Source organism: Bacillus rossius, chromosome 11 (genome assembly GCF_032445375.1).
Source record: "Bacillus rossius redtenbacheri isolate Brsri chromosome 11, Brsri_v3, whole genome shotgun sequence".
Taxonomy (NCBI): Eukaryota; Metazoa; Arthropoda; class Insecta; order Phasmatodea; family Bacillidae; genus Bacillus; species Bacillus rossius.
In genome coordinates, this window is record NC_086338.1 from 10,434,342 (window position 1) to 10,459,107 (window position 24,766).

Here is a 24,766-nt window from a genome sequence, read left to right on the forward strand (position 1 = left end):
CTCCGGCGGCCGGTGGAGATGGTTGCTGCCTTCGCCCGGCGGTTCTTCAGGCGCAATGCGCGCAGCCTCAACCCGTTGGTCCGGTCTATTGGGGACTACGACGTTGCTGCGCCACGCGCCCATCCCCGGTTACGTGACATTCTCCGTGACGACCCACCATAACATTGACGTTATCCTGTGCTGTGCTTCGTGTGACTCTTGATGTCGTCGGTGTTCGTTGTGTGCTTCGCTGTGTTTTTGTTTTCTCTTTCAGGGCTATTTTGAACTTTAATTGCTTTCTTGTGTCAGGGTGATGTATGTATTTTGGTGTATTGGTTGCTGTTTGTGTTTATTAAATTAGTGTTTTGTGTGCCTTCCCCCTCCCTCCTAGACCCAATTGGTTCTCTGTTAGGGTTCGGGGGGGTGCTCTTGTTCAGCCTTCTGCTGTTTCCTTCTTTTAGGGTTATGTTTCATAGTTTCATTTTTTGCCTGCGCAGGGTGTCTTTTCGTGCTTTTGTTTTGCGCCACGCCTCTCGTGGGTGCCTTCTGGCCTACTTCTGGCCCTTTTTAGTCGGGGATTTATATTTTTATTGCTCTCCCCCTTCATTTGCTGGTATGCTGCTATTATGCTGCCACTTTGCTTTAATTGTTTTTAATTATTTTCATTTCTTCCTGCAACCAACATGGCTGCCTTTTAGTTTATTCTCTGGGGTTCTTTCTTGGCCTCTCTAGGCTTTCTCTTGCGATGTTTTCACTCGTCGCTTTTCCTTTGTTTTCGCGTCCCGCGTGTGTTCGGGTCGCCTCTTTTCCAATTTTTTATGGCCTCGGTGGCGTTTAGCCGCCCTCGGTTTGTTTTTTGTTTTTCTTTGTCTCATTGCTGTTTTCGGGGTTTTTATTCCTCGCTTTTCTCCTCGCTAGCCGTTTCGGGGCTTCTCCTGTTCACAGTTCTTACTCCCATTTTCCTTTTTCAATTTGTTTCGGGGTTTTTCGTGTTTTTCCCCTACTATTTTACCGACTTGTTTTCTTTCGTTCTTTTTGTGTATTTTTCTTTTCAATTTGTTGTCATGTAAGAGCCTGCGGCTGAGGCATGTCTGTATATTTTTGTTTGTAAACCGACCAAGGTGTAATTTTATTTGCTGTAAATAAATGTTTTGAACTTGAACTTGAACTTGCACTTCGGTTGAGCTGACCTCTGCGATTACCCCAAATGTGGGTAACTCGGGCGCGTAATTTTTGGTAGTCGGGACTGCGTTCGCGCTGTCCCGGTGAAAAAATTTCAACTTAGTAGTTGTGAAGTAGTGTTAAGAATTATGTACAGTGAAGTGTAATTTTTTTTTTTTTTTCATCTGTGTATGGTATGTAATGCATTCGTAGGTCTCAAGTTTACGGTGCCTTGGCGAACAACCCCACCGTCTTGAAAGTGCGGAAGGAAGGTACGTAATTGTGCATGGTAATAGTTGAAAAAAGAAAAAAAAAATTCCCATGAACGATACTTGTCCAATTCGATTTTTCAGATTTCCCCCTCCCCGCCTCACCCCCGGGCCCAGTGGTTTAACGGTAACCGGCCCAGTGTGTAAACACTGGGCACAACAAAAAATTGTTTAAAGACTCATCAAATGTTCCCCTCCACGGAAATCTTTAGTAAAAGGCGAAAGATTTATGCGTTTGAAGGGAAACCAGAGCACGGTTGAAACTTTGAAAATCCGGACTATATAGGAAAAATGTGCGGACCACCACTAATGGTGAAAATAGCGTACGGTCGTGCAGCCTGAAGCCGCGAATCGTCCGAAAATCGCCTCGTGGGACACGGCACTCGATATTTCGTGAAACCCTAGGTATGTTGCTAATGGAAAAAAGTTCCCCTCTCGACTGTGCCGTGGTGCCCGCCTTTTTGCCGAGGCGGACGCGACGACCCGAGTGCCGCCACGCGGCAAACGGTGTAACCAAGTGCCGCCACGCGGCAAACGGGGTAACCAAATGCACGCGGCGGTCGACCGTCGCCGTGGGTACAGAAACAAAGGAAACGAGGTGCGAGTATAAACGGGCAGTTGTAGGAAGAAATTGTATTTGCATTGTTGGTGTGTACTGTCATGTAGTGTGATGAACTGGCACGGGAGTGTTATGTCTGGGGAAAGAGCTGTTTCGGAGGTAGAAGTACATAACCTCAAAACACGTTGATGAGGTGGTCCGAGCTCCAAGTGAAATAGAAAAGCGAAACACTGCGCAGCATACTTACCTGGCGTAGTGGCTCCAATCGCGGCCAAATACCGAGATGTAAGCGGTTGAGCATGATCTTCAAAGAGAATAGTTAGGGCCCAGTGAGTATACAGTTATATTAGGGGTTCGCGTAGGAACCAACCTCCCTCACACTTTTACACACTTTGCCGATTCCCATTAATTCTCGTCCAGTTCCGTTTTTCACCACCGCGCGGCAGCACTTTCTTCGTACTGTGCTGCCGCCTGTCGGCGCTGCGCAGAACTTCTAGACCACCACCAGCTGTCCATCATGCGCCGATGTCGGCGCTTCCTGGATTTTCTGCCTGCTGCTCGTTGATTGCTCTTTTCATTTCCATTTGCGGTTTCTCCATCCTGGTCGTGCTGCATGTCTGCGCGCGGCCAGTTTTTTCTTACGCCTGCTGTCTCACTACTCTTTTCGTGCTCAACTGCTGTTACTTGTGTTTGGTCGCGCTGCTTGCCTGCGCGCGCGCCATTTTTGATGTTTTCTGCCACCTGGTGGCGGCTTTTGTAACTGCGCGAGGTTTACTGGTAACCTCCCCAGTGCGTAAAGTTGACTTTTTTCACTTTTTCTTTTTTGCTGTTTTTCGCCTGGAGGTGACTTTGTGTGCTGTTTCCGCTTGGGCTGTTGTCAGTTTTGTGTGTTTTGCTGCATTTTTTCGTGCCGTTTTTGCTGTTTTCCGTCTTGTTGCGGAGACTGTTCTTGTATTTTGCTGCTCTTCTCTTGTGTATTTTTCTTGTTTTCGTGCTGCTTGCTCCTTTGCTGTGTTCGTAAGTGTATTTTTGCTGATTTTGTATTCTCTTTTGTACCATTATGGCTGATCGTTCTTCTGGCCTCCGCCCGTCTGCTGGTCGGTCTGTTGACCCCCGCATTCGCAAAACTTACCTGAAATGCTCTCAGGACGCCGCTGGCCAGCGGCGCACGCCTACGCGCCCTCGCAGTACTGCCCCCCCGCGGCGCACCTCGGCGTCTTGCCCTCAACCTGCTGTTTGTGGCGCCCTCTCTGCTGTCACTTCTGTTGGCCAATCGGCTGCTGCCTCGGGATATGCTGGTCCGGCTGCTTCGACTGCGCTGACGGTGTTGGCGTCATTGACCACAACCACTACGACTACCACTACCTGTTCGGCGCCGCTGTCCGCCTCGCGCCTGTCTGGGGCCTATTTGCCTATGTCCGAGGAGTTGTGGACGCTGACTCCTCGGGACTTGTCTGACTCTGACTCCTCTGTGCCATTGGGCCAGACCACGCCTACCTCGTCTGGCAGAGCCTCCCCTGTTGATCGCTCGCTTGTCTGGTCTGATCAGGCTGTGTCGCAGACTCTGGGGCCCCGTTTTCGTCCGGATGCTGTTCTGCCCGCCTCGGGCGCTGCTCTTCTTTCCTCGGTGGCTGCCCCTCTCGCGCCTAGCTATTCTCCTGGACCTGAGTTGGTGTTCGGCCCTTCTGAGGCGCTGTCTCAAGAGGTGCTGGACCTGCTCGGAGGGCCTGCTCCCGTCTTGTCGCCTCCTTCGGGGCCTTCTCTGGAGATGGCCGCTGCCCTGCCGCCACCGCCGCCGCCGACTGTCGCCTCCGCTGTTGCGCCTCCGCCTGCCCCCTTGCTGGTGGATGTCTCCTCTGCCGACCCGCCGGTTCCTGTGGAGCACGCCGGAACTGACATGGCGACTGATCGTGTGCGTTTGGGGAAGCGTCGGCCTGGTGCCGACCCGCCGCCGTTCCTTTGGGCCGACGACCCGCTGGACCCGCCTGCTCTGCCTGCCGCTGGCGCTGTCTCGCCTACTAGTCCGCCGAGTCTTCCTCCCCCCAAGATGCAGAGGGGGAAGGTTGGCCCTCGTCACCAGCCCAAGTCCACTCTTCGCCGCGCCTCGCCTGCTGCGGCGGCTCCATCTGTCTCTGCGCCCACGCCTTCCTCTGCCGGTCCCGCCACCTCGACCGCTGGTGCCGGCCGCGGTTCCAGCCGTTCGTCCTCGCGTGGGTCCCGCTCGCACGTGCGCCACCCTCGGCCGTCTCGTCGTGGGACTTCTCCGCACTCGTCGCAAGAAGCTGGCCCGTCATCTCGCCTCGCGGCCCCTCCTGCTCCTTCGGCTTCAGCGGCTGACCCGCGCGCCGCCTCAGCTTCTGCGCGGCCCAAGCGGCCCCCTTTGATTGTTTGTCGTGGTGGCTTGCCCCCGACTGCCCTCAAGGATATGGCGGCTCTGCGCTCCAAATTTACTGCGGACTTCAAGGCCACTCACTATCAGAACTCCTCGACGTACCAGATGGCCAACCGCGAGGATCACTTTCGGATGTGCCACCATCTGCACTCCGAGGGCAGGCAGTTCCACACGTGGTCCTGCGCTGAAGACCGGAATGCCCGTGTGATCCTCCGCCGCCTCCATATTGACACGCCTGTTGAGGACATTTCTGAGGCTCTGAATGAACGCGGCATCGACCACTGCTCTGTTGTCCGTCTTCAGTCGCGGCAAGAATTTCCTGAGCCGCTGCCGCTGTTCCTTGTCGTGCTCCAGGGCATGGGCCAGCTTCATCAGGCCCTGCAAATCACCAATCTGTGCGGTGTCGGCGTCTCTGTTGAGCCATTTCGTGGGGGCGGTCGTTTGGTGCAATGCTTTCGCTGTCAGCGGTTTGGCCACACTACTCACAACTGTGATGAGGCCCCGCGCTGTGTGCGTTGTGGTGGGGCTCATGAGTCCCGGCACTGCGAGCGTCCGCTGTCTGAGCCGGCCTCCTGCTGCAACTGCGACGAGGCTCACCCGGCGAACTACTCGAAGTGTCCCGCTCGCCTTCGCAAGATGGCGGCCTTGGACAAGAAGAAGGATCAGCGCGCCGCTCGCCCCGCCCAGGCACCGTCTGCCCGTACCTTTGATGGCGGCCGCCGTGTTGCCGGTGCCTCCTTTGCTGATGTTCTGGCGGGTCCTTCCTCCGCACCTTCGGCTCGGCCATCCACTGCCGCCTCTGATCCTCCCGTCACTGACATCTTCAGGGAGCTGCTCGACATGGTGCGCCACCTGGACATCTGCTCGTGGCTGCAGCGTCTGGTCGGTCATGTGCGCCAGTTCCTCCGTGCGCCTTCTCTGTCGGCCAAGTTTGAGGTCCTCCTGCTGGCGTCTGCCGATCTGCTTTCTTGCTCGTCTGGTGCTGCTGCCCGTTCCACTGCTCCGATTCGCCCATGACTGACACCATTGTCACTTGGAACGCACGGTCTTTGAGCTTACGTGCCGCCGATTTTGCCGCCCTGCTCCGCTCTCAACGCCCTGCCATTGTCGGCGTGACGGAGACCTGGCTTACTGCGGACTCTCGTTTCCAGGTCCCAGGTTATGCTGCCCATCGTGCCGACCGCGCGGACCGGCCCCGCGGTGGTGTGGCTGTCTTTGTACGCTCTGACCTGCGTCATCATCGCCGCGCTCTTCCCCAGCTCGCCAACATGGAAGCAGTAGCCGTCAAGGTCACTGGCGTCGTGCAGCCTTTCACCTTCTGCTCCGCCTACTCGCCTCCTCATACGGCGTTTCCGGTCCTTGCTTTCACCACCTTGCTGCGTCTTGACCGGCACTGCATCGTTGCCGGTGACTTCAACTGCCGGCACGTCCATTGGGGCTGCGCCACCACCGACTATCGCGGCCGTGGCCTTTACCGGCTCACGTGTGCTGCAGGCCTCACTCTGTACGCTCCGTCCTCGCCCACGTACTATCCAGCGCGGGCGACGCAACATCCTTCTGTGCTGGATTTGTTTCTGTCCTCTGGTCCGCAGCTGTCGTTTGTTGAGACTCGTACTGTCCTGGACTCTGACCACCTGCCAGTGTTTGGCGTGCTCCAGCTTCAGCCCGACTTCGGGGGTCCTCAGGAGCGCCTGGATTTTCGCCGTGCCGACTGGCCGGCGTACCGCAGATTCCTGGATGCTCGCCTCGACCTGTCTGCTGTCCCTCGCTCGCCTGCGGCTCTGGATGCGGCCGTTTCGGACTTTGCCGCCCTCCTGACCATGGCTGCCGCCACTCACGTTCCGAACTGCCGTGCGACTCGGGCCGGCCCCCCGCTGCCCTCTGCCGTCCGCCGTCTCCTCAAGTTGCGGAATAGGGCGCGCGGCCGCTGGCAACGCCGCCGCACCGAATCCCTGCTTTGCGAGTTCCGTGCTCTCAAGTCTGACGCTCGCCGTGCTGTGGCTGACTGGCAAGCTCAGACCCAGTTGGCGCGCATCCAGGCTCTCTCCTTCTCTCGGGGCACTGTCTGGACTTTCCTCCGCAAGCTGCGTGCCTCTCGCTCTACTGTTCCCCCGCTGCTGGTGGATGGTGCCACTCTGGAGGACCCAGTTGCCAAGGCGGAGGCTCTCGCCCAGGCGTTTCATCAGGCCTTCCAGCCCCATGCTGCTGCTCGCGACCTTCCAGCGTGCCCGCCTACTGACCCCGACCCGGGGGCTGAGGACCTGCTCCGTGGTGTCTCTCTTGCGACGCCCCGGGAAATACGCCGTGCTCTCGGCAGTCTCCGCTGCAGTGTTGCGCCTGGCCTCGATGGCGTCCAGACACCGCTTCTCCGCGCCCTGTCGCGCAAGGGCGTCGTTTATGTCACCGGCCTGGTGAATGCCATGCTTCTGCTCGGGCATTTTCCCGCGCCCTGGAAGTCTGCTGTCGTGGTGCCTATCCCCAGGAGGGGCCAGCCCGCTCACTCGCTCGCCGGTTACCGCCCGATCTCGCTGTTGCCGGCCTTGTCAAAGGTGGCCGAGAAGGTCTTGCTGTCCCGCGTGCGTCTCCTCGCCGATCGCCTCGACTTGCTTCCTCCCACTCAATTTGGGTTTCGGAAGCGCCACTCGGCTCTCCACACCGTTGCCGTGGCGGTCGATGATATCCAGGCGGCATTCAACTCTCAGGACCACGCCATCCTGGTCCTTCTGGATCTCTCTCGGGCCTTTGACAGCATTAGTCATCCCCTTCTTCTCGCCAAACTCCGCACTTTTGGCTTCCCGGAGACTCTTCTTGCCGTTTTGACCAGCTTTCTTTCTGGCCGCACTTTCCGTGTTCGTGTCGATTCCGCTCTCTCGGCTCCTCACACTGCCGACGCTGGTACCCCTCAGGGGGCGCTCCTCAGCCCGCTGTTGTTTGCCTTGTTTGTGGCTGATCTGCCTGCCTTACCTGCTGCTCGGACGCTCCAGTACGCGGACGACACCGCTCTCCTGCTGACTGGCCCCACTGCTTCCCTGCTGGGCGCCCGCGCGCAGAGCTGCCTCCGCTCTGTTGCGACTTACCTGCAGTCCTGGGGACTACTCCCGAACCCGCTGAAGACGATGGCGGTCTTCTTCACCAAGCGCCGCCGCCGCCCGCCTGCGCCTCTGACTCTGATGGGCACGGTCATTCCGTGGTCCAGCTCCGTGCGGTACCTTGGTGTTCAGCTGGACTCTACGCTCACCTGGCACGAGCACATCTCCCGCATGTCTGGCCGCGCCCGCACGGCCATGCGGGCCGTCCGCCCCGTGCTCTCGCCTCGTAGCACCCTCCCGCTGGACATGCGTGTGCGTCTCTGGCAGTCTCTGGTCCTGCCCATCCTCCTCTACGGCGCGGTGGTCTGGGCCTCCGTTCCTGACTTCAGGTTTCGCCCAGTCCGTACCACCTACAATTGGTGCTTGCGCTACCTGACCGGCTCGCCCCATCGGACCGCGGTGGACACCATCTACGCCCTAGCCGGGGTCGATCCGCCCGCCGTCGTCGTCCGCTCTCTGGCGATGGCCTTCTTCCGCCGAGCCGCCCGCCACCTGAACCCTGTGATCAGCTCTCTGGCTGACTACGACCCGGCCGAGCCTCACCCACACCGCCGGCTCCGAGACTACGAGTTGTTCGAGCCGCCCTAATTTTACAGACTTGCCTGCTGTTGGCCTCCTTTTCATGTACATGTACTTGCTTGTCATTTTGTGTGTAAACCAGTATACTCTCTTGTAATGCCTTGTACTTACCTTTAGTTTTTGTCACTTGTAATCGTTTGCTGTTTGTTTGTTATTTAACTCCTTCGCTGCACTTGTATATTTGCTGTACGCTAGGTTTTTTCATACTCTTGTATTTTTCCTAGTTATTATTGTATTTGCCGATGTGTATAAGTAATTAGTTGTTAAGTTTGTTTAGTTTGATGTAAGCGCGCAAAAGCGCAGGGTCGCTGGGGCGCGCGGACCCCTTCGACATCGGGTACGCATTTGTATGTGTTTGTGCCATTGGCTTGCATGTTAAAAAAAAAAAAAAAAAAAAAAAAAAAAAAAAAAAAAAAAAAAAACTTGCACTTCGGTTGAGCTGACCTCTGCGATTACCCCAAATGTGGGTAACTCGGGCGCGTAATTTTTGGTAGTCGGGACTGCGTTCGCGCTGTCCCGGTGAAAAAATTTCAACTTAGTAGTTGTGAAGTAGTGTTAAGAATTATGTACAGTGAAGTGTAATATTTTTTTTTTTTTTTCATCTGTGTATGGTATGTAATGCATTCGTAGGTCTCAAGTTTACGGTGCCTTGGCGAACAACCCCACCGTCTTGAAAGTGCGGAAGGAAGGTACGTAATTGTGCATGGTAATAGTTGAAAAAAGAAAAAAAAAATTCCCATGAACGATACTTGTCCAATTCGATTTTTCAGATTTCCCCCTCCCCGCCTCACCCCCGGGCCAAGTGGTTTAACGGTAACCGGCCCAGTGTGTAAACACTGGGCACAACAAAAAATTGTTTAATAAAAGGCGAAAGATTTATGCGTTTGAAGGGAAACCAGAGCACGGTTGAAACTTTGAAAATCCGGACTATATAGGAAAAATGTGCGGACCACCACTAATGGTGAAAATAGCGTACGGTCGTGCAGCCTGAAGCCGCGAATCGTCCGAAAATCGCCTCGTGGGACACGGCACTCGATATTTCGTGAAACCCTAGGTATGTTGCTAATGGAAAAAAGTTCCCCTCTCGACTGTGCCGTGGTGCCCGCCTTTTTGCCGAGGCGGACGCGACGACCCGAGTGCCGCCACGCGGCAAACGGTGTAACCAAGTGCCGCCACGCGGCAAACGGGGTAACCAAATGCACGCGGCGGTCGACCGTCGCCGTGGGTACAGAAACAAAGGAAACGAGGTGCGAGTATAAACGGGCAGTTGTAGGAAGAAATTGTATTTGCATTGTTGGTGTGTACTGTCATGTAGTGTGATGAACTGGCACGGGAGTGTTATGTCTGGGGAAAGAGCTGTTTCGGAGGTAGAAGTACATAACCTCAAAACACGTTGATGAGGTGGTCCGAGCTCCAAGTGAAATAGAAAAGCGAAACACTGCGCAGCATACTTACCTGGCGTAGGGGCTACCCTGATCAAGCAGGGGGTTCCCCCAGGGTGAGGCTCTTCCCTTGCACTTCGGTTGAGCTGACCTCTGCGATTACCCCAAATGTGGGTAACTCGGGCGCGTAATTTTTGGTAGTCGGGACTGCGTTCGCGCTGTCCCGGTGAAAAAATTTCAACTTAGTAGTTGTGAAGTAGTGTTAAGAATTATGTACAGTGAAGTGTAATTTTTTTTTTTTTTCATCTGTGTATGGTATGTAATGCATTCGTAGGTCTCAAGTTTACGGTGCCTTGGCGAACAACCCCACCGTCTTGAAAGTGCGGAAGGAAGGTACGTAATTGTGCATGGTAATAGTTGAAAAAAGAAAAAAAAAATTCCCATGAACGATACTTGTCCAATTCGATTTTTCAGATTTCCCCCTCCCCGCCTCACCCCCGGGCCCAGTGGTTTAACGGTAACCGGCCCAGTGTGTAAACACTGGGCACAACAAAAAATTGTTTAAAGACTCATCAAATGTTCCCCTCCACGGAAATCTTTAGTAAAAGGCGAAAGATTTATGCGTTTGAAGGGAAACCAGAGCACGGTTGAAACTTTGAAAATCCGGACTATATAGGAAAAATGTGCGGACCACCACTAATGGTGAAAATAGCGTACGGTCGTGCAGCCTGAAGCCGCGAATCGTCCGAAAATCGCCTCGTGGGACACGGCACTCGATATTTCGTGAAACCCTAGGTATGTTGCTAATGGAAAAAAGTTCCCCTCTCGACTGTGCCGTGGTGCCCGCCTTTTTGCCGAGGCGGACGCGACGACCCGAGTGCCGCCACGCGGCAAACGGTGTAACCAAGTGCCGCCACGCGGCAAACGGGGTAACCAAATGCACGCGGCGGTCGACCGTCGCCGTGGGTACAGAAACAAAGGAAACGAGGTGCGAGTATAAACGGGCAGTTGTAGGAAGAAATTGTATTTGCATTGTTGGTGTGTACTGTCATGTAGTGTGATGAACTGGCACGGGAGTGTTATGTCTGGGGAAAGAGCTGTTTCGGAGGTAGAAGTACATAACCTCAAAACACGTTGATGAGGTGGTCCGAGCTCCAAGTGAAATAGAAAAGCGAAACACTGCGCAGCATACTTACCTGGCGTAGGGGCTACCCTGATCAAGCAGGGGGTTCCCCCAGGGTGAGGCTCTTCCCTTGCACTTCGGTTGAGCTGACCTCTGCGATTACCCCAAATGTGGGTAACTCGGGCGCGTAATTTTTGGTAGTCGGGACTGCGTTCGCGCTGTCCCGGTGAAAAAATTTCAACTTAGTAGTTGTGAAGTAGTGTTAAGAATTATGTACAGTGAAGTGTAATTTTTTTTTTTTTTCATCTGTGTATGGTATGTAATGCATTCGTAGGTCTCAAGTTTACGGTGCCTTGGCGAACAACCCCACCGTCTTGAAAGTGCGGAAGGAAGGTACGTAATTGTGCATGGTAATAGTTGAAAAAAGAAAAAAAAAATTCCCATGAACGATACTTGTCCAATTCGATTTTTCAGATTTCCCCCTCCCCGCCTCACCCCCGGGCCCAGTGGTTTAACGGTAACCGGCCCAGTGTGTAAACACTGGGCACAACAAAAAATTGTTTAAAGACTCATCAAATGTTCCCCTCCACGGAAATCTTTAGTTTTTTTTTTTTTTTTTTTTTTTTTTTTTTTTTTTTTTTTTTTTTAAACAAGTGGGGCCCCTAGGGGCCCACACACAAAAACATCATTTAATACATAAAGATACATACAAGGCAGTTGACAAGAACACTGTACATAAACACAAAGATGAAGAACATGACGATGCTGGACCCCGCCAACACGGAGGTTCCTGAAGGTCACGGCTACTTGTTGGGTGGAGGGGGGGTGAGGGACTGCTGGGGGTGAAGAGATGCTGATCCAGGAGCCGCGCAGCTGATGGAGGCCGCGCGGAGAAAACGGCGATGCTGATGACGATGGGAAGAAGACGGAGTGGCGATGTAGATGGTGAACTATGGTGGCGGGTCCGCGGAGGCTACCGGTGGACGTGGAGGTCTACGTCGTCATCCACCGGGCCCACCGGCCGCCGGGACGTCGTCAGCGTCGTCGTCGGAGTCGTCGCGTAAGTGGTCAGTCGAAAAGAGCGGTCGACGTGGGTGGGGTGCAGGAGGCAGCGGCTCCGCAAGTTGAAGGATGAGGGGGTTGTCGCTGCGTCGGCATCGGCGTAGGAAGTAAGTCGTCATGGAGCGAAGGAGAGGGTGAAGGTGGGGCAGGCCGGAGTCTGCCAGGAGAGTCAGCCTGGAGGTGGCACGGGGGAGTCCAAGAAGGAGACGAATCCCCAGGAAGTAGGTGCGGGTAATGGGGCGAAGGTTGAAACGGGATGAATGAACCCACACGGGGGATGCGTAGGTGAAGCGTGGGATGACGTAGGAATGAAATGCGGTGATGCGAACCGGGAGGGGGGTGCCAGATGAGGGTCGCAGTATCGGTGCCAGCTGCGCCAAGACCGCCCTGGATTGAGTCTTCATGGAAGCAAGGTGCGGGATGAAAGTGAAGGTACTGTCCAGGGTCACCCCCAGATAGCGGACCTCGGGTGACCAGGGGATGGCAGTGCTGGAAACTCGTGGGGGGTGGTCCTGGCGTGGGTGGATGCGTGAGAAGAGAATGGACTGGGTCTTCGAGCAGTTCAGCCCGATGCCGTGCGCGAGGAACTGAGTAGAGAGTGATGTGAGCCCGCGGCTCAGGCGGTCGCCGAGCATCCGCTCGGAGACGGAGGAAGCGAGGAGGCAAGTGTCATCGGCGTACTGAACCAGGTGAGTGCCAGGTGGTGGTTGCAGGTCGGCGATGTGAAGGGTGAAGAGAAGGGGTGAAAGGATGGCGCCCTGGGGGACGCCGGCCATGATGTGACGGGGGTCGGAGAGTTCGCCCTCCACCCGAACCCGGAAGGTACGACCCCCCAGGAACGAGCAGAGGAGGCGTATGAGATGAGGTGGAAGGTCGGTGGCGGAGAGACGGTGAATGAGTTGTGAATGGGGCACGGAATCAAATGCCCGGGCAAGGTCCAGAAGCACTATGCCCGTGTGTTGGCGCCGTGCGAAACCTTGGACAGCCAGCACCTCCACACGGGCGATGGCGTGGGAGGTGGAGTGACGTTTGCGGAAACCGAACTGGTGATGGGGGAGAAGATGCAAGAGGTTGACGTGAAGGAGAAGGCGTGTGAGAATGGTCCGCTCTGCGACCTTCGAGATGATGGGTAGAAGAGAAATGGGGCGGTACGATGATGGTAGGGAAGGGGGCTTCCCGGGTTTGGGTATGGGTGAGACAATGGCCACTTTCCAAGGGGTGGGGAAATGACAGAGAAGGAACATCGCGTTGATGATGCGGGTAAGGAAGACCGTCGCCTTCCGAGGAAGAGCACCGAGGACGGGTGCAGGCAGAGAGTCGGAACCGGGGGCAGAAGGGGGCTTGAGACGGAGGAGGAGTGTGCGCACCTCCGACGGCGTGGCGAGAGGGAATGGCAGAGAGTCCGGAAGAACGGGCAGAGTGACGTGATGTGCGAGGGGGGGGGGTGTGTCCCCGTCGTCCGAAGACTCGGAGGAGAGGGTGGGGGGGTCAGCGGAGGCAAACGTGGTCGCGAGGTAGGCAGCGACCGCCTCCGATCGCTCAGGGGCAGTCTCCGCCACCCCGGCCGGGTGGGTGAGTGGGGGAATAGTGGTGGGGACCGATCGGAGGCGCCGGACGTAGGTCCACAGAGAGCCGGATGCAGAGGCGAGGGAGCCGAGACGCCGGGTCTCCAAATGCGCCTTCCACGCCGCGACCATCCGGCGGCACCGGCCCCGCAGCAGGAGGAACACCATCCGTGTCAACGGGGACCGGTTGGCCTGCCACAGGCCGCGGAAGCGGTCGCGCAGGACCACGGCGTCACGCAGGTAAGGCGGGAAGGGGGTGATGCGGGTACTTGGAGTGGCCAGCGGAATGTGAGCGGAGGCGGCCGCAGAGACGGCCCGGGTGAATGACACGACGTTGGCGTCGAGACGGTCGGGGGTGTCGAAGGGGAGGGTGAGGTCGAGTGATGATGAGAGGGTGGCCTGGAACCCATTCCAGTCGGCGTTGCGGAAGTCGAAGCGGGGAAGGTGCGGGTTGGAATGGGGGTAGAAGTGAAGGGAGCCGAGGACGGGCAGGTGATCCGAGGCCCCGGCGGTGAGCGTGGTGAGACCAGAGATGATGGGGAGCGGTGTGGTGAGGGCGAGATCGATGATACTGGGATGACGGTTGTGCTGAGCGGGGAAGAATGTGGGGGTGGCGGGGGCGCAGATGGAGAGGTTAGTACGCCGGAGGAGCTGACGGAGGGAGCTGCCTCGGCGGTTGGCCGCGACGCAGCCCCAGTAGGGATGGGTGGCGTTGAAGTCCCCGGCCAGCACGACATGGGCATCGAGCCGACCGAGGGCGACAACGGCGGCAGAGGGGAAGGCAAATTGGGGTGGGAGATACACGGAGACTAGAGTCAGGGAGTAGGGCTGTCCGAACAGGCGCACGGCCACAGCCTCAGTCGCGGGTGAAGGGTGAATGTGTCGGCGGTGATGGGTGAATGTGTCGCGCACCAGGAGCGCCACCCCACCCCCCCGACCATCACGGTCGGAGCGGTGGACGGCATATCCCGGGACGCGGAGGGGTACAGCGGGGGTCAGCCAGGTCTCTGATAGGAACACGACATCGGGCGAGTGCTCGTCGACGAGGTGAAGGAAGTCGAGAAGCTTAGGGAGCAAAGAAAAGGCGTTCCAGACTAGGAGCTTAAGGGGCGGCGGGGGATCCATCGAAGAGACCCAGAAGCGCTTGGAGGAGCACCTCGAATCTCTCCGAAGGGGACTTGGCATGGGACAGGGCGGTCAGGGTGCGGCGAATGAATGGGAAGTACTGCCGAAACAGCTGGATGAGGTCTCGTATGATCGTGGCGAATGAAGTGTCGTCAGCGTCCGGTCGGTGAGATGAGGGGTCCTGAGGTGCAGATGGAGATGGCCCGTCGCGGGAGGGGAACAGGGTGGCGGCGGCGGAACCGCGCCGAGTCCAGGCGTTGGAGGTGACGGCGGGAAAGGCACGAGCGTCGGTCAAGTTTGGCGGTCGCGGTCGCGGTGCCGGGGTGGCCTCAGGCTGTTGTCGGGGGGGGGTGGCGTCTGAGGTAGGCCTGGTTCACCCGGCAGTTCATGGAAGTCGCGAAGTGCGCCTCGCCGCAATTGACGCACTTCGGAGTCGTTGATGTGCACTCGCGGGACCGGTGGGGCCCGGCACACTTGAAACAGGCCACCGGCCTCTCGCAGCGTGTGGATGGGTGGCCGGCCTGCTGGCACCGGTAACACTGCGGGACCCGCCCGCTGCCACGATAGCGTTCGACGGAGACCACCCAGCAGCCCAGGGAGCGTAGAGCCAGGAAGGGAGCTGCCTCCCCCAGGTGGTGAGTATTAACCAGGAACGGACGGGTCGTGGCGGTGTCGGTGACGCGGAGCGGAGTGACGGAAGCAAAGGGTAGGTCCAGGTCGAGGAGGGCGGCGTGCACCTCCTCGGGGGTGGTGGTGAGTGGGAGACGCTTCAGGACGAGTCGGTCCCCCTTCTCGTCCTGTCGCAGGTGCGTGAAAGGCTGATGGCCGAGCTGGGTGAGGTGGTTGTATAGGAAGGTGTGATCAGCGGCGTTAGAGGTGTAAAAGGAGGTGCGGCCGTCGACGGAGGTGATGGATAGCTTGCCAGAAAGGAGCGACTGAAACGATTGGGCCAGGGTGAAGGGGCTGGTGGTGATGGGGAGGCGGCAGCCGATGGGCGGCATGCGGGTAGGCTTGACGGTGGCGGCGGCGGAGGCAGATGCGGGGGCGGCAGCAGGTTGGGTGGGAGGCCGGGTGCGGGGTCCAGGTGCAGATGCGGAGGTGGATGGTCGAGGCGACGGCTGACGAGCAGCGGAGGTCGATGGCTGAGTCGCGGCGGTCGTAGTCGGTCGGGGGGTGGTGCGGCGGGTGAGGTGTGAGATGCGGGATGACGTGGATGGTGCAGGTGACGAGTCCCGGGACGAGGTCCCCTCCTCGCCGGCGAAGTCGAGCTCGAGGGCGCCAAACCGGTTGGAGATGGAGGTGCGGTCCTCGGCGCGCCCCATCCTCGGCCGCTTCACTGTCCGGCGGGGGAGGCTGAAGCCGGTGTCCATTGGCACGTCCCGGGGGGCCGCAGGCTCGACAGGGATGAGTGGCAGTGAGGGGGAAGGCGCTGAGAATGGTGAGGAGATGGGGTGAGAAGCAGAGGGGGTGAAAGTGCAAACTGTCGTGGTCGTCATGGTGGTGGTCGTGGTGGTCGTGGTGGTGAGGGTTGCTGCCATGGTGACGTCCGGGGTGAAGGGGGTGTCGGAGCAGAAGCCAGGTGGCACCATCTGGTGATGCTTGGACTCCGACACCTTCGTGCAGCGCTCCTGGGTGCGGATCCCGGTCTGGCTGGGGGTGGGGGGCGGCGAGCATCCCTCTGCTCCAGCATCGCCCGAGGCACCCGTCCGGTCTCGGTGGCCACCAGGAGGCCTGGTGTAGTCCCTCAACGGCGGTTGGAGTCGGCCCTCAAAGTCGGAGTCCCCCAGGGGCAGGTCCTCCCCGGACCCCCCCTCGGCCATGCCGACGAGAAACAATCAAGCCGGCAGGCCAAGAGCCACACCTGGGAGGAACTACTCTTCTCGGCCACCTGGTGACAGCCCCAGGAAGCAGCAGCAGCAGCAGTCAGCAGTCAGTTAAAGGTGGAAGAAGATGGAGTGAATATAATAGGAGTGATGCTGAGTAGAACTTGAAATCCAAAATAAAATATAAATTAGTGGAACCCGAGGGTTGAATTTATTTCTGCAGAGTCCCCCCAGCAATGCCCAGGGGGGGACCCTGTTGCTTGCTGCTGAGAGTTACCAGATCCGGATATGCACCCAGCAGCAAGTCTTCGCACCAGAAACGACTGGTCGGATTATAAAAGCACGCGAGGAAAACTCGAATTAACTAAGGAAATCCCTGCAAACCACTCAGAGTAGCACCTAAGAGCAGTTTGAAGGGAAACCAGAGCACGGTTGAAACTTTGAAAATCCGGACTATATAGGAAAAATGTGCGGACCACCACTAATGGTGAAAATAGCGTACGGTCGTGCAGCCTGAAGCCGCGAATCGTCCGAAAATCGCCTCGTGGGACACGGCACTCGATATTTCGTGAAACCCTAGGTATGTTGCTAATGGAAAAAAGTTCCCCTCTCGACTGTGCCGTGGTGCCCGCCTTTTTGCCGAGGCGGACGCGACGACCCGAGTGCCGCCACGCGGCAAACGGTGTAACCAAGTGCCGCCACGCGGCAAACGGGGTAACCAAATGCACGCGGCGGTCGACCGTCGCCGTGGGTACAGAAACAAAGGAAACGAGGTGCGAGTATAAACGGGCAGTTGTAGGAAGAAATTGTATTTGCATTGTTGGTGTGTACTGTCATGTAGTGTGATGAACTGGCACGGGAGTGTTATGTCTGGGGAAAGAGCTGTTTCGGAGGTAGAAGTACATAACCTCAAAACACGTTGATGAGGTGGTCCGAGCTCCAAGTGAAATAGAAAAGCGAAACACTGCGCAGCATACTTACCTGGCGTAGGGGCTACCCTGATCAAGCAGGGGGTTCCCCCAGGGTGAGGCTCTTCCCTTGCACTTCGGTTGAGCTGACCTCTGCGATTACCCCAAATGTGGGTAACTCGGGCGCGTAATTTTTGGTAGTCGGGACTGCGTTCGCGCTGTCCCGGTGAAAAAATTTCAACTTAGTAGTTGTGAAGTAGTGTTAAGAATTATGTACAGTGAAGTGTAATTTTTTTTTTTTTTTTCATCTGTGTATGGTATGTAATGCATTCGTAGGTCTCAAGTTTACGGTGCCTTGGCGAACAACCCCACCGTCTTGAAAGTGCGGAAGGAAGGTACGTAATTGTGCATGGTAATAGTTGAAAAAAGAAAAAAAAAATTCCCATGAACGATACTTGTCCAATTCGATTTTTCAGATTTCCCCCTCCCCGCCTCACCCCCGGGCCCAGTGGTTTAACGGTAACCGGCCCAGTGTGTAAACACTGGGCACAACAAAAAATTGTTTAAAGACTCATCAAATGTTCCCCTCCACGGAAATCTTTAGTAAAAGGCGAAAGATTTATGCGTTTGAAGGGAAACCAGAGCACGGTTGAAACTTTGAAAATCCGGACTATATAGGAAAAATGTGCGGACCACCACTAATGGTGAAAATAGCGTACGGTCGTGCAGCCTGAAGCCGCGAATCGTCCGAAAATCGCCTCGTGGGACACGGCACTCGATATTTCGTGAAACCCTAGGTATGTTGCTAATGGAAAAAAGTTCCCCTCTCGACTGTGCCGTGGTGCCCGCCTTTTTGCCGAGGCGGACGCGACGACCCGAGTGCCGCCACGCGGCAAACGGTGTAACCAAGTGCCGCCACGCGGCAAACGGGGTAACCAAATGCACGCGGCGGTCGACCGTCGCCGTGGGTACAGAAACAAAGGAAACGAGGTGCGAGTATAAACGGGCAGTTGTAGGAAGAAATTGTATTTGCATTGTTGGTGTGTACTGTCATGTAGTGTGATGAACTGGCACGGGAGTGTTATGTCTGGGGAAAGAGCTGTTTCGGAGGTAGAAGTACATAACCTCAAAACACGTTGATGAGGTGGTCCGAGCTCCAAGTGAAATAGAAAAGCGAAACACTGCGCAGCATACTTACCTGGCGTAGGGGCTACCCTGATCAAGCAGGGGGTTCCCCTGGGGTGAGGCTCTTCCCTTGCACTTCGGTTGAGCTGACCTCTGCGATTACCCCAAATGTGGGTAACTCGGGCGCGTAATTTTTGGTAGTCGGGACTGCGTTCGCGCTGTCCCGGTGAAAAAATTTCAACTTAGTAGTTGTGAAGTAGTGTTAAGAATTATGTACAGTGAAGTGTAATTTTTTTTTTTTTTCATCTGTGTATGGTATGTAATGCATTCGTAGGTCTCAAGTTTACGGTGCCTTGGCGAACAACCCCACCGTCTTGAAAGTGCGGAAGGAAGGTACGTAATTGTGCATGGTAATAGTTGAAAAAAGAAAAAAAAAATTCCCATGAACGATACTTGTCCAATTCGATTTTTCAGATTTCCCCCTCCCCGCCTCACCCCCGGGCCCAGTGGTTTAACGGTAACCGGCCCAGTGTGTAAACACTGGGCACAACAAAAAATTGTTTAAAGACTCATCAAAAGTTCCCCTCCACGGAAATCTTTAGTAAAAGGCGAAAGATTTATGCGTTTGAAGGGAAACCAGAGCACGGTTGAAACTTTGAAAATCCGGACTATATAGGAAAAATGTGCGGACCACCACTAATGGTGAAAATAGCGTACGGTCGTGCAGCCTGAAGCCGCGAATCGTCCGAAAATCGCCTCGTGGGACACGGCACTCGATATTTCGTGAAACCCTAGGTATGTTGCTAATGGAAAAAAGTTCCCCTCTCGACTGTGCCGTGGTGCCCGCCTTTTTGCCGAGGCGGACGCGACGACCCGAGTGCCGCCACGCGGCAAACGGTGTAACCAAGTGCCGCCACGCGGCAAACGGGGTAACCAAATGCACGCGGCGGTCGACCGTCGCCGTGGGTACAGAAACAAAGGAAACGAGGTGCGAGTATAAACGGGCAGTTGTAGGAAGAAATTGTATTTGCATTGTTGGTGTGTACTGTCATGTAGTGTGATGAACTGGCACGGGAGTGTTATGTCTGGGGAAAGAGCTGTTTCGGAGGTAGAAGTACATAACCTCAAAACACGTTGATGAGGTGGTCCGAGCTCCAAGTGAAATAGAAAAGCGAAACACTGCGCAGCATACTGACCTGGCGTAGGGGCTACCGTTGCGGCTCAATACACGGGATCAGCGGTTGAGCATGATATTCAAAGAGACTAAGTAAGGGCCATAGTAAGTATAGATTTGTTCAGGAGATCGCATAGGATCTAACCTCCCTCCCAATTTACACACTTTGCCGATTACTGTTATTTCTCTTCAAGTTCCGTCCTTCACCACCGCGCGGCAGCACTTTCTTCGTACTGTGCTGCCGCCTGTCGGCGCTGCGCGTAACTACCTGCTCACCACCTGCTGTTCGCCATGCGCCGACTCCGACGCATTTTGGCTCGCTTCTTCGTTTTTCCATAGCTGTTTTTCTCGTCATTTGCTGTTCCGCTTCTCTGGTCGTGCTGCATGTCTGCGCGCGGCCAGCTTTTTCTTCCACCTGCTGTCTGAACTTCTTTTTCATGCTCAACCGCTGTTTTGTTTGCCTGGTCGCGCTGTTTGCTTGTGCGCGCGCCTGGATTGCTGCTACCTGCCACCTGGTGGCGCTTTTTGGAACTACGCGCGATTTACTGGTAACCGCTTTTGTGCGTAAAGTGGCACATTTTTGCTTTTCTGTTTTCGCCGATTTCCGCCTGGTGGCGGTTCTGTCTGCCTTTTGTGGTTTCGCTGTTGTCCGTTTTGCGTGTATTTCTGTCATTTTTCGCGCTGTTTCTGCTGTTGTCTGTAGTTTTGCGGGTGCTGCTCTTGTGTTTTGCTGCTTTTTGATTTTGTGTTTTTCTCGTGTTTTTGCTGTTTGCTGCTTTGCTGTGTACTTTTGTGTTATTTTGCTGCTCTTGTGTATTTCTCTGCACCGTTATGGCTGATCGTTTTTCTGGCTCTCGCAAATCTGTTGGTCGGTCTGTTGACCCCCGAGTCCGCAAGACTTATTTGAAGTGCTCCCAGGATGCCGCTGGCCAGCGGCGCACGCCGACGCGCCCCCGCAGCTCTGCGCCTCCGCGGCGCACTTCGGTGTCTTGCCCTGGCACAGCTGTTAGCGAGGCTCTCTCTGCTGTCTCTTCTGTTGGCCTGTCGACTGCTGCTTTGGAATATGCTGGTTCTGCTGCATCGCCGGCGCTGACAGTTTTAGCGTCGCTGACTACCACCACCACGACTACGACTACCTGTTCTGCGCCGCTGTCGGCCTCGCGCCTGTCTGGGGCTTATCTGCCTATGTCTGAGGATTTGTGGACTCTGACTCCTCAAGACTTGTCGGACTCCGACTCCTCCGTGCCGTTGGGCCAGACCACGCCTACTTCATCTGGCAGGGCCTCGCCGGTCGATCGCTCTCTTGCCTGGTCTGATCTGGCTGTGTCGCAGACTTTGGGGCCCCATTTTCGCCCGTGTGCTGCTCCGCCCGCCTCGGGCTCTGCCCCTGTTTCCTCGGCAGCCGCCCCGCTCGCGCCCAGCTATTCGCCTGGTCCTGAGATGGTGTTCGGACCTTCAGAGGCGCTGTCCCAGGAGGTGCTGGACCTACTCGGCGGCCCTGTTCCTGTCTTGCCGCCTCCTTCGGGGCCTGCTCTGGAGATGGATGCCGCCCCGGCCTTGCCGGTCCCTGTGCCTGCCGCTGCTGCGCCGCCGCCTGCCCCCTTGCTGGTGGGCGTCTCTTCTGCCGACCCGCCGGTACCTGTGGTTCGCGCCGGGGCTGACATGGAGACTGACCGCGTGCGTTTGGGGAAGCGCCGTACTGGTGCCGACCCGCCGCCGTTCCTTTGGGCCGACGACCCGCTGGACCCGCCTGCTCCTCCTGTCGCTGGCGATGCCTCCCCGTCCAGCCCGCCGAGTCTTCCTCCCCCCAAGATGCAGAGGGGGAAGGTTGGCCCTCGTCACCAGCCCAAGTCGTCTGGCTCGTCTGCTGCTCCACCTCCGCTGCCGGTGGCGCCGCCTTCGGCCGCCCCAGGTCCCAGCCGCGCCTCCAGCCGCTCCTCGTCTTGCGCCTCCCGTGCGCGGGGTCGCCGCCCCCGGTCTTCCTCTTCTCGTGGGCGTGGTAGCCACCACCTCTCCCAGGAGGCCGGTCCCTCCACTCGTCCGCCTTCACCGCCTGCGTCTTTGCCGCCGTCTTCTGGTGTCGCCGCGGGTCCGCCGGCCCGTTCCCGCCGGCCGCCGCTCATCGTCTGCCAGGGGGGCCTCCCGCCCACCGCGCTTCGCGATATGGCTGCCCTGCGTACGCAGTTCTCGGCGGACTTTAAGGCCACCCACTATACTGGTTCCTCCACCTACCAGATGGCCAATAAAGCGGACCACTTTCAGATGTGCCAGCTCTTGCGGTCGAAAGGTGTCCGCTTCCACACGTGGACCTGCGAGGAGGATCGCAATGCCCGCGTCATTCTTCGCCGCCTCCATATCGACACTCCGACGGAGGACATTTCCTCGGCGCTGCTCGAGCGGGGCATTCCTCACCATTCTGTGGTTCGGCTGCAATCGCGGCAAGAGTTTCCCGAGCCGTTGCCGCTGTTCTTGGTGGTGCTGCAGGGCACCGCCCCTCTTCATCAGGCGCTCCAGCTGACCAACCTTTGCGGTGTCGGGGTGACTGTGGAGCCCTTTCGCGGCGGTGGCAAGCTCGTCCAATGCTTTCGCTGCCAGAGGTACGGGCATACCACGCACAATTGCGATGAGGCCCTTCGCTGTGTGCGCTGCGGCGCCGAGCACGAGTCCCGCCAGTGCGAACGGCCCATTTCTGAACCAGCCACCTGCTGCAATTGTGACGGGGACCACCCGGCCAACTTCTCCAAGTGCCCGTACCGCCTTCGGCGCTTGGCCAATATGGAGGAGAAGAAGGAGCGTCAGGCACGTCGCCCGGCTCCTGCTCAGCCTCCCAGGCAGTTTGACGGCGGTCGCCGGACCACCGGCGCCACTTTTGCTCAGGCGTTGTCTGGTGCCTCTGGGGCTGCCCCGCGCCCCTCGGCCGCGCCCGGTGTGGAACAACCCACCGCTGACACCTTGCGCGAGTTGCTGGACTTGGTGCGCGGGCTGGACCTTTGCTCCTGGCTTCGCCGTTTAATGGGCCATGTTAAAGAGTTCCTGCGTGCGCCCACTCTGACTGCGAAGATGGAGGCTATTCTGCTGGCCTTGGCTGACCTCCTCTCTCCATCGACTCCTTCTGCTGCGCCTGACCTTCCTGCTGCTCGCCGTTGATGGAGTCTCTCTTGACGTGGAATGCACGCTCGCTGGCCCTGCGGTACACGGACTTTCTGGACCTTTTGTTGCGCGTCCGTCCGGCCATCGCTAGTGTCACTGAGACGTGGCTGTCTGCCGCCGATGTCCTCCGGGTGCCTGGCTACGTGGCGCACCGTGCCGATCGACCTGATGGTCTCAGAGGTGGCGTCGCTCTCCTGGTGCGCTCTGACGTCCGGCACCACCGCCGTATCGTCCCTCCTACTGTCAACTTGGAGGTCGTCGCCGTGAAGATCTCTGGTGTGGCCACGCCGTTTACGTTCTTCTCCGTCTATTCGCCGCCGCACAAAGGCTTTCCTGTGCTGGGTTTCACGGCTCTTCTCCGCATGGACCGCCATTGTCTCTTTGCGGGCGATTTCAACTGCCGCCACGCACACTGGGGTTGCGCCACTACTGACTTTCGTGGCCGTGGCCTTTACCGGCTGATTTGTGAAGCGGGCCTCACCATCTATGCCCCCACGTCGCCGACGTTCTATCCTACGCGAGCCGCCCAGCGCCCATCTGTGTTGGACTTCTTTCTGACGACTGGCCTGCCTGTTCACCATGTCGAGGCGCGGTTGGCGCTGGACTCCGACCACCTCCCGGTCTTTGGCGAGATGCAGCTTGATCGCGCCCTGGGCGGTGTCCCGGATCGGCTGGATTTCCGGCGGGCGAATTGGCGCGCGTACAGGCAGTACGTGGATGCTCACTTGGACCTAGCTGTCGTCCCTCGCTCTCCACTCGATTTGGATGCGGCCGTTGACGCTTTCACGGCCCTGCTCACCATGTCGGCGTCGATGAACATCCCGACTCGCCGTGCTCTGCGTTCTGGCCCTCCGATGCCCAAGGACATTCGTTTCCTCCTCCGGCAGCGTAACCGCGCCAGGGGCCGTTGGCAACGCCGCCGCACTGCCGTCTTGCTGCACGAGTACCGCTCGCTCAAGTCCTCCGTCCGCCAGGCCGTTGCGGGTTGGCAAGCGCGTGTCCAACTCGGCCGCATCCAGGCTCTCTCTCTGGCTCGTGGCACGGTCTGGGCCTTCTTGCGGCAGTTGCGCTCGACCCGCTCCACCATCCCGCCTCTCCAAGCTGCGGATGCCACCCTGGAGGACCCGGTCGCAAAGGCGGAGGCTCTGGCCGCCCGGTTCCACATGACGTTCCAGCCGCACCATCCAACTTTTTGCCGTGCACCGCCTGGCTCCCCCGTCCAACTTGGGGCGTCGCCCGACCCTCTCCGCGGCCGCTTGCTGGCGACTCCGCGGGAGGTCTCACGTGCTCTGGGTCGCCTTCGTGTTGGGACTGCCCCCGGCCTTGATGGCGTTCAGGCCGAGCTTCTTCGCGCCTTGTCTCGCAAAGGGGTCGTGTACCTTACGCAGCTGGTCAACGCGATTCTGCTCCTGCGTCACTTTCCGACTCCCTGGAAGTCTGCGGTCGTGGTGCCAATCCCGAAGCCCGGCCAGCCTGGCCGCCTGGTGACGTCGTACCGGCCTATCTCGCTCCTGCCGATGATGTCGAAGGTGGCCGAGCGGATCCTGCTTGCCCGTCTCCGCCTCCTTGCTGACCTACAAGATGTTCTGCCCCCGACTCAGTTCGGGTTCCGGAAGCAACATTCCGCCCTGCACGCCGTGGCCCTCGCGATTGATGATGTCACTGCCGCTTTCAACGCCCGGGAACACTCAGTCATGATTCTTCTCGACTTGACCCGGGCGTTTGACTGCATCAGCCATCCTCTCCTTCTCGCCAAGCTCCGCCTTCTTGCGTTTCCGGAGTGGATTCTCGACGTTCTGGGTAGTTTCTTGGTTGGCCGTACCTTCCGTGTGCGGGTCGACTCGTCCTTGTCGGCCCTCCACACCGTTGCCGCTGGAACTCCGCAGGGCGCGCTCCTCAGCCCCCTGCTCTTCTCTTTGTACGTGGCGGACATGCCCGTGCTGCCGGCGGTCCGGACGCTCCAGTACGCCGACGACACGGCGCTCCTGCTCTCCGGGCGTGATGCTGCCCAGCTCGGTGCCCGTGCCCAATCCGGCCTGCGTTCCATCTCGGCCTATCTCCAGACCTGGGGGCTGCTCCCGAACCCGCAGAAGACCCAGGCGGTGTTCTTCACCAAGCGACGCAGACGCCCCCCGGCCCCTTTGACGTTGTTGGGCACGGTCATTCCTTGGTCGCCGTGCGCCAAATATCTCGGGGTGCACCTGGACCACACGCTCGTCTGGACCGACCACCTCGCTCAGATGTCACGGCGGGCCCGCACCGCCATGCAGGCCGTTCGGCCCGTCCTCTCGCCGCGCAGCA

General features: G+C 57.6%; 8 non-coding genes across 8 annotated transcripts; 4 read left to right on the forward strand and 4 right to left on the reverse strand.

Moving 5' to 3' along the window:
- Positions 1–1,544: 1,544 nt before the first annotated feature.
- LOC134537138 (U5 spliceosomal RNA) lies at positions 1,545–1,664 on the reverse strand. Its single transcript, XR_010075950.1, has one exon. It is a non-coding gene; the product is annotated as a U5 spliceosomal RNA (small nuclear RNA).
- A 7,811-nt stretch (positions 1,665–9,475) lies between these two features.
- On the forward strand, positions 9,476–9,638 carry LOC134537113 (U1 spliceosomal RNA). The gene has a single exon (XR_010075929.1). It is a non-coding gene; the product is annotated as a U1 spliceosomal RNA (small nuclear RNA).
- Positions 9,639–9,935: 297 nt separating this feature from the next.
- LOC134537139 (U5 spliceosomal RNA) lies at positions 9,936–10,055 on the reverse strand. The gene has a single exon (XR_010075951.1). It is a non-coding gene; the product is annotated as a U5 spliceosomal RNA (small nuclear RNA).
- Positions 10,056–10,598: 543 nt separating this feature from the next.
- LOC134537114 (U1 spliceosomal RNA) lies at positions 10,599–10,761 on the forward strand. Its single transcript, XR_010075930.1, has one exon. It is a non-coding gene; the product is annotated as a U1 spliceosomal RNA (small nuclear RNA).
- A 6,320-nt stretch (positions 10,762–17,081) lies between these two features.
- On the forward strand, positions 17,082–17,244 carry LOC134537115 (U1 spliceosomal RNA). The gene has a single exon (XR_010075931.1). It is a non-coding gene; the product is annotated as a U1 spliceosomal RNA (small nuclear RNA).
- A 299-nt stretch (positions 17,245–17,543) lies between these two features.
- LOC134537140 (U5 spliceosomal RNA) lies at positions 17,544–17,663 on the reverse strand. The gene has a single exon (XR_010075952.1). It is a non-coding gene; the product is annotated as a U5 spliceosomal RNA (small nuclear RNA).
- Positions 17,664–18,206: 543 nt separating this feature from the next.
- On the forward strand, positions 18,207–18,369 carry LOC134537120 (U1 spliceosomal RNA). The gene has a single exon (XR_010075936.1). It is a non-coding gene; the product is annotated as a U1 spliceosomal RNA (small nuclear RNA).
- Positions 18,370–18,666: 297 nt separating this feature from the next.
- Positions 18,667–18,786, reverse strand: LOC134537150 (U5 spliceosomal RNA). The gene has a single exon (XR_010075961.1). It is a non-coding gene; the product is annotated as a U5 spliceosomal RNA (small nuclear RNA).
- Positions 18,787–24,766: the final 5,980 nt, after the last annotated feature.